We start from the raw sequence: 7,922 nt of genomic DNA on the forward strand, positions 1-7,922 counted from the left end.
ACCAGTTCAGCTGCCGGAGGGGAGTACGGGCCAGTTCAGCTGCCGGAGGGGAGTACGGGCCAGTTAAGCTGCCGGAGGGGAATACGGACCAGTTAAGCTGCCGGAGGGGAGTACGGACCAGTTTAGCTGCCGGAGGTGAGTACGGGCCTGTTAAGCTGCCGGAGGGGAATACGGACCAGTTAAGCTGCCGGAGGGGAGTACGGACCAGTTTAGCTGCCGGAGGTGAGTACGGGCCAGCTGGGCTGCCGGAGGGGAGTACGGGACAGCTGGGCTGCCAGAGCGGTGTACGGGCCAGTTAAGCTGCCGGAGGGGAGTACGGGCCAGTTCATCTGCCGAGGGGAATACGAACCAGTTAAGCTGCCGGAGGGGAGTACGGGCCAGTTAAGCTGCCGGAGGGGAGTACGGACCAGCTGGGCTGCCGGAGGGGAGTACGGGCCAGTTAAGCTGCCGGAGGGGAGTACGTGCCAGTTAAGCTGCCGGAGGGGAATACGGCCAGCTGGGCTGCCGGAGGGGAGTACGGGCCAGTTAAGCAGCCGGAGAGGAGTACGGGCCAGTTAAGATGACGGAGGGGTGTACGGGCCAGTTAAGCTGCCCGGAAGGGAGTACGGGCCAGTTAAGCTGCCGGAGGAGAGTACGGGCCAGTTAAGCTGCCGGAGGAGAGTACGGACCAGTTAAGCTGCCCGAGGGGAATACGGACCAGTTAAGCTGCCGGAGGGGAGTACGGGCCAGTTAAGCTGCCGGAGGGGATTACGGACCAGTTAAGCTGCCAGAGGGGAGTACGGGCCAGTTAAGCTGCCGGAGGGGAATACGGGCCAGTTAAGCTGCCGGAGGGGAGTACGGACCAGCTGGGCTGCCGGAGGGGAGAACGGCCATTAAGCCGCCTGAGGGGATACGGACCAGTTAAGCTGCCGGAGGGGAGTACGGACCATTTAAGCTGCCGGAGGGGAGTACGGGCCAGTTAAGCTGCCGGAGGAGAGTACGAGCCAGTAAGATGCGGAGGGGTGTACGGGCCAGTTAAGCTGCCGGAAGGGAGTACGGTCCAGTTAAGCTTCCGGAGGGGAATACGGACCAGTTAAGCTGCCGGAGGAGAGTACAGGCAGTTAAGCTGCCGGAGGGGAATACGGACCATTTAAGCTGCCGGAGGGGAGTACGGGCAGTTAAGCTGCCGGAGGAGAGTACGAGCCAGTTAAGATGCCGAGGGGTGTACGGGCCAGTAGCTGCCGGAGGAGAGTACGAGCCAGTTAAGATGCCGGAGGGGTGTACGGGCCAGTTAAGCTGCCAGAAGGAGTACGGGCCAGTTAAGCTTCCGGAGGGAAATACGGACCAGTTAAGCTGCCGGAGGAGAGTACAGGCCAGTTAAGACTGCCGGAGGGGAATACGGACCATTTAAGCTGCCGGAGGGGAGTACGGGCCAGTTAAAGCTTCCGGAGGGGAATACGGACCAGTTAAGCTGCCGGAGGGGAGTACGGGCCAGTTCATCTGCCGGAGGGAATACGAACCAGTTAAGCTGCCGGAGGGGACTACGGGCCAGTTAAGCTGCCGGAGGGGAGTACGGACCAGCTGGGCTGCCGGACGGGAGAACGGGCCAGTTAAGCTGCCTGAGGGGAATACGGACCAGTTAAGCTGCCGGAAGGGAGTACAGGCCAGTTAAGCTGCCGGAGGGGAGTACGGGCCAGTTAAGCTGCCGGAAGGGAGTACGGGCCAGTTAAGCTGCCGGAGGGGAGTACGGGCCAGTTAAGCTGCCGGAGGAGAGTACGGGCCAGTTAAGCTGCCCCAGGGGAATACGGACCAGTAAGCTGCCGGATGGGATTACGGGCCAGTTAAGCTGCCGGAGGGGAGTACCGGGCCAGTTAAGCTGCCGGAGCGGAGTACGGGCCAGTTAAGCTGCCGGAGGGGAATACGGACCAGTAAGCTGCCGGAGGTGAGTACGGGCCAGTTAAGCTGCCGGAGGGGAATACGGACCAGTTAAGCTGCCGGAGGGGAGTACGGGCCATTTAAGCTGCCGGAGGGGAATACGGACCAGTTAAGCTGCCGGAGGGGAGTACGGGCCAGTTAAGCTGCCGGAGGGGAGTACGGACCAGTTAGCTGCCGGAGGGGAGCACGGGCCAGTTAAGCGTGCCGGAGGGGGAGTACGGGCCAGTTCAGCTGCCGGAGGGGAGTACGGGCCAGTAAGCTGCCGGAGGGGAATAACGGACCAGTTAAGCTGCCGGAGGGGAGTACGGGCCAGTTAAGCTGCCGGAGGGGAGTACGGACCAGTTTAGCTGCCGGAGGTGAATACGGCCTGTTAAGCTGCCGGAGGGGAATACGGACCTGTTCAGCTGCCGGAGGGAGTACGTACCAGTTAAGCTGCCGGAGGGGAGTACGGGCCAGTTAAGCTGCCGGAGGGGAGTCGGACCAGTTAAGCTGCCGGAGGGGAGTACGGGCCAGTTAAGCTGCCGGAGGGGAGTAACGGGCCAGCTGGGCTGCCGGAGGGAGCACGGGCCAGCTGGATTCCGGAGGGGTGTACGGGCCAGTTAAGCTGCCGGAGGGAGTACGGGCCAGCTGGGCTGCCTGAGGGGAGTACGGCCATCTGGGCTGCCGGAGGGAGTACGGACCAGTTTAGCTGCCGGAGGTGAGTACGGACCACTGGGCTGCCGTAGGGGAATACGTGCCAGTTAAGCTGCCGGAGGGGAGTACGGGCCAGTTAAGCTGCCGGAGGGGAGTACGGGCCAGTTAAGCTGCCGGAGGGGAGTACGGGCCAGTTAAGCTGCCGAGGGGAGTACGGGCCAGTTAGCAACCGGAGGGGAGTACGGGCCAGTTAAGATGGACGGAGGGGTGTACGGGCAAGTTAAGACTGCCCGGAATGGAGTACGGGCCAGTTAAGCTGCCGGAAGGGAGTAGGGGCCAGTTAAGCTGCCGGAAGGGAGTAGGGGCCAGTTAAGCTGCCCGGAGGAGAGTACGGGCCAGTTAAGCTGCCGGAGGGAATACGGGCCAGTTAAGCTGCCAGAGGGGATTACGGGCCAGTTAAGCTGCCGGAGGGGAATACGGACCAGTTAAGCTGCCAGAGGGGAGTACGGGCCAGTTAAGCTGCCGGAGGGGAGTACGGGCCAGTTAAGCTGCCGGAGGGGAGTACGGGCCAGTTAAGCAGCCGGAGGGGAGTACGGGCCATCTGGGCTGCCGGAGGGGAGTACGGACCAGTTTAGCTGCCGGAGGTGAGTACGGACCAGCTGGGCTGCCGTAGGGGAATACGTGCCAGTTAAGCTGCCGGAGGGGAGTACGGGCCAGTTAAGCTGCCGGAGGGGAGTACGGGCCAGTTAAGCAACCGGAGGGGAGTACGGGCCAGTTAAGATGACGGAGGGGTGTACGGGCAAGTTAAGCTGCCGGAATGGAGTACGGCCAGTTAAGCTGCCGGAAGGGAGTAGGGGCCAGTTAAGCTGCCGGAAGGGAGTAGGGGCCAGTTAAGCTGCCGGAGGAGAGTACGGGCCAGTTAAGCTGCCGGAGGGGAATACGGGCCAGTTAAGCTGCCAGAGGGGATTACGGGCCAGTTAAGCTGCCGGAGGGGAATACGGACCAGTTAAGCTGCCAGAGGGGAGTACGGGCAGTTAAGCTGCCGGAGGGGATACGGCCAGTTAAGCTGCCGGAGGGGAATACGGACCAGTTAAGCTGCCAGAGGGGAGTACGGGCCAGTTAAGCTGCCAGAGGGGACTACGGGCCAGTTAAGCTGCCGGAGGGGAATACGGACCAGTTAAGCTGCCGGAGGGGACTACGGGCCAGTTAAGCTGCCGGAGGGGAATACGGGCCAGTTAAGCAGCCGGAGGGGAATACGGACCAGTTAAGCTGCCAGAGGGGAGTACGGGCCAGTTAAGCTGCCGGAGGGGAGTTACGGACCAGCTGGGCTGCCGGAGGGGGAAAACGGGCCCGTTAAGCTGCCTGAGGGGAATACGGACCAGTTAAGCTGCCGGAGGGGAGTACGGGCCAGTCAAGCTGCCAGAAGGGAGTACGGGCCAGTTAAGCTGCCGGAGGAGAGTACGGGCCAGTTAAGCTGCCGGACGGGAGTACGGGCCAGTTAAGCTGCCGGAAGGGAGTACGGGCCAGTTAAGCTTCCGGAGGGGAATACGGACCAGTTAAGCTGTCGGAGGGGAGTACGGGCCAGTTAAACTGCCGGAAGGGAGTACGGGCCAGTTAAGCTGCCGGAGGGGAGTACGGGCCAGTTAAGCTGCCGGAGGAGAGTACGGGCCAGTTAAGCTTCCGGAGGGGAATACGGACCAGTTAAGCTGCCGGAGGAGCGTACAGGCCAGTTAAGCTGCCGGAGGGGAATACGGACCAGTTAAGCTGCCGGAGGGGAGTACGGGCCAGTTAAGCTGCCGGAGGGGAGTACGGCCAGTTAAGCTTCCGGAGGGGAATACGGACCAGTTAAGCTGCCGGAAGGGAGTACGGGCCAGTTAAGCTGCCGGAGGGGAGTACGGGCCAGCTGGGCTGCCAGAGGGGAGTACGGGCCAGTTAAGCTGCCGGAGGAGAGTACGGGCCAGTTAAGCTGCCGGAGGGGAGTACGGGCCTGATAAGCTGCCGGAGGGGAATACGGACCAGTTAAGCTGCCGGAGGGGAGTACGGGCCAGTTAAGCTGCCGGAGAGGAATACGGACCAGTTAAGTTGCCGGAGGGAAGTGCGGGCCAGTTAAGCACCAGAGGGGAATACGGACCAGTTAAGCTGCCGGAGGGGAGTACGGGCCAGCTGGGCTGCCGGAGGGGAGTACGGGACAGCTGGGCTGCCGGAGCGGTGTACGGGCCAGTTAAGCTGCCGGAGGGGAATACGGGCCAGTTCATCTGCCGGAGGGGAATACGAAACCACTTAAGCTGCCGGAGGGGAGTACGGGCCAGTTAAGCTGCCGGAGGGGAGTACGGGCCAGTTAAGCTGCCTGAGGGGAATACGGACCAGTTAAGCTGCCGGAAGGGAGTACAGGCCAGTTAAGCTGCCGGAGGGGAGTACGGGCCAGTTAAGCTTGCCGGAGGGGGAGTACGGGGCCAGTTAAGCTGCCGGAGGGGGAGTACGGGCCAGTTATGCTGCCGGAGGGGAGTAAACGGGCCAGTAAGCTGCCGGAGGGGAGTACGGGCCAGTATGCTGCCGGAGGGGAGTACGGGCCAGTTATGCTGCCGTAGGGGAGTTACGGGCCAGTTAAGCTGCCGGAGGGGAGTACGGGCCAGTTAAGCTGCCGGAAGGGAGTACGGGCCAGTTATGCTGCCGTAGGGGAGTACGGGCCAGTTAAGCTGCCGGAGGAGAGTACAGGCCAGTTATGCTGCCGGAGGGGAGTACGGGCCAGTTATGCTGCCGGAGGGGTGTACGGGCCAGTTAAGCTGCCGGAGGGGAGTACGGGCCAGTTAAGCTGCCGGAGGGGAGTACGGGGCCAGTTAAGCTGCCGGAGGAGAGTACAGGCCAGTTATGCTGCCGGAGGGGAGTACGGGCCAGTTATGCTGACGGAGGGGTGTACGGGCCAGTTAAGCTGCCGGAGGGGAGTACGGGCCAGTTAAGCTGCCGGAGGGGAGTACGGGCCAGTTAAGCTGCCGGAGGGGAGTACGGGCCAGTTAAGCTGCCGGAGGAGAGTACAGGCCAGTTATGCTGCCGGAGGGGAGTACGGGCCAGTTATGCTGCCGGAGGGGTGTACGGGCCAGTTAAGCTGCCGGAGGGGAGTACGGGCCAGTTATGCTGCCGGAGGGGTGTACGGGCCAGTTAAGCTGCCGGAGGGGAGTACGGGCCAGTTAAGCTGCCGGAGGAGAGTACGGGCCAGTTAAGCTGCCGGAGGGGAGTACGGGCCAGTTATGCTGCCGTAGGGGAGTACGGGCCAGTTAAGCTGCCGGAGGGGAGTACGGGCCAGCTGGGCTGCCGGAGGGGAGTACGGGCCAGTTAAGCTGCCGGAGGGGTATACGGGCCAGTTAAGCTGCCGGAGGGGAGTACGGGCCAGTTAAGCTGCCGGAGGTGAGTACGGGCCAGCTGGGCTGCCGGAGGGGAGTACGGGCTAGTTAAGCTGCCGGAGGGGAGTACGGGCCAGTTAAGCTGCCGGAGGGGAGTACGGGCCAGCTGGGCTGCCGGAGGGGAGTACGGGCCAGTTAAGCTGCCGGAGGGGTATACGGGCCAGTTAAGCTGCCGGAGGGGAGTACGGGCCAGTTAAGCTGCCGGAGGGGAATACAGACCAGTTAAGCTGCCGGAGGGGAGTACGGGTCAGCTGGGCTGCCGGAGGGGAGTACGGGCCAGTTATGCTGCCGGAGGAGAGTACAGGCCAGTTAAGCTGCCGGAGGAGAGTACGGGCCAGTTAAGCATGCCGGAGCGGAGTACGGGCCAGTTAAGCTGCCGGAGGGGAGTACGGGTCAGCTGGGCTGCCGGAGGGGAGTACGGGCCAGCTGGGCTGCCGGAGGGGTGTACGGGCCAGTTAAGCTGCCGGATGGAAGTACGGGCCAGTTAAGCTACCGGAGGGGAGTACGGTAAGCTGGGCTGCCGGATGGGAGTAAGGGCCAGCTGGGCTGCCGGAGGGTGTACGGGCCAGTTAAGCTGCCGGAGGGGAGTACGGGCCAGCTGGGCTGCCGGAGGGGAGTACGGACCAGTTAAGCTGCCGGAGGGGGAGTACGGGCCAGTTAAGCTGCGGAGAGGAATACGGACCAGTTAAGTTGCCGGAGGGAAGTGCGGGCCAGTTAAGCACCAGAGGGGAATACGGACCAGTTAAGCTGCCGGAGGGGAGTAGGGGCCAGCTGGGCTGCCGGAGGGGAGTACGGGACAGCTGGGCTGCCGGAGCGGTGTACGGGCCAGTTAAGCTGCCGGAGGGGTTACGGGCCAGTTCATCTGCCGGAGGGGAATACTGACCAGTTAAGCTGCCGGTGGGGAGTACGGACCAGTTAAGCTGCCGGAGGGAGTACGGGCAGTTAAGCTGCCGGAGGGGAGTACGGACCAGCTGGGCTGCCGGAGGGGAGAACGGGCCAGTTAAGCTGCCTGAGGGGAATACGGACCAGTTAAGCTGCCGGAAGTGAGTACGGGCCAGTTAAGCTGCCGGAGGGGAGTACGGACCAGTTAAGCTGCCGGAAGGGAGTACGGGCCCGTTAAGCTGCCGGAAGGGAGTACGGGCCCGTTAAGCTGCCGGAAGGGAATACGGGCCAGTTAAGCTGCCGGAGGGGAGTACAGACCAGTTAAGCTGCCGGAGGAGAGTACGGGCCAGTTAAGCTGCCGGAGGTGAGTACGGGCCAGCTGGCTGCCGGAGCGGAGTACGGGCTAGTTAAGCTGCCGGAGGGGAGTACGGGCCAGTTAAGCTGCCGGAGGTGAGTACGGGCCAGCTGGGCTGCCGGAGGGGAGTACGGGCCAGTTAAGCTGCCGGAGGGAAGTACGGGCCAGTTAAGCTGCCGGAGGAGAGTACGGGCCAGTTAAGCTGCCGGAGCGGAGTACGGGTAAGCTGGGCTGCCGGATGGGAGTACGGGCCAGCTGGGCTGCCGGAGGGGTGTACGGGCCAGTTAGCTGCCGGAGGGGAGTACGGGCCAAGCTGGGCTGCCGGAGGGGAGTACGGGCCAGCTGGGCTGCCTGTGGGGAGTACGGGCCAGTTAAGATGACGGTGGGGTGTACGGGCCAGTTAAGCTGCCCGGAAAGGAGTACGGGCCAGTTAAGCTGCCGGAGGAGAGTACGGGCCAGTTAAGATGCTGGAGGAAAGTACGGACCAGTTAAGCTGCCCGAGGGGAATACGGACCAGTTAAGCTGCCGGAGGGGATTACGGGCCAGTTAAGCTGCCGGAGGGGAGTACGGGCCAGTTAAGCTGCCGAGGGGAGTACGGCCAGTTAAGCTGCCGGAGGGGAGTACGGACCAGTTAAGCTGCCGGAGGGGAATACGGACCAGTTAAGCTGCCGGAGGGGAGTATGGGCCAGTTAAGCTGCCGGAGGGGAGTACGGACCAGTTTAGCTGCCGGAGGGGAGTAC

This window comes from Hemitrygon akajei, chromosome 5 (genome assembly GCF_048418815.1).
Source record: "Hemitrygon akajei chromosome 5, sHemAka1.3, whole genome shotgun sequence".
NCBI classification, from domain to species: domain Eukaryota; kingdom Metazoa; phylum Chordata; class Chondrichthyes; order Myliobatiformes; family Dasyatidae; genus Hemitrygon; species Hemitrygon akajei.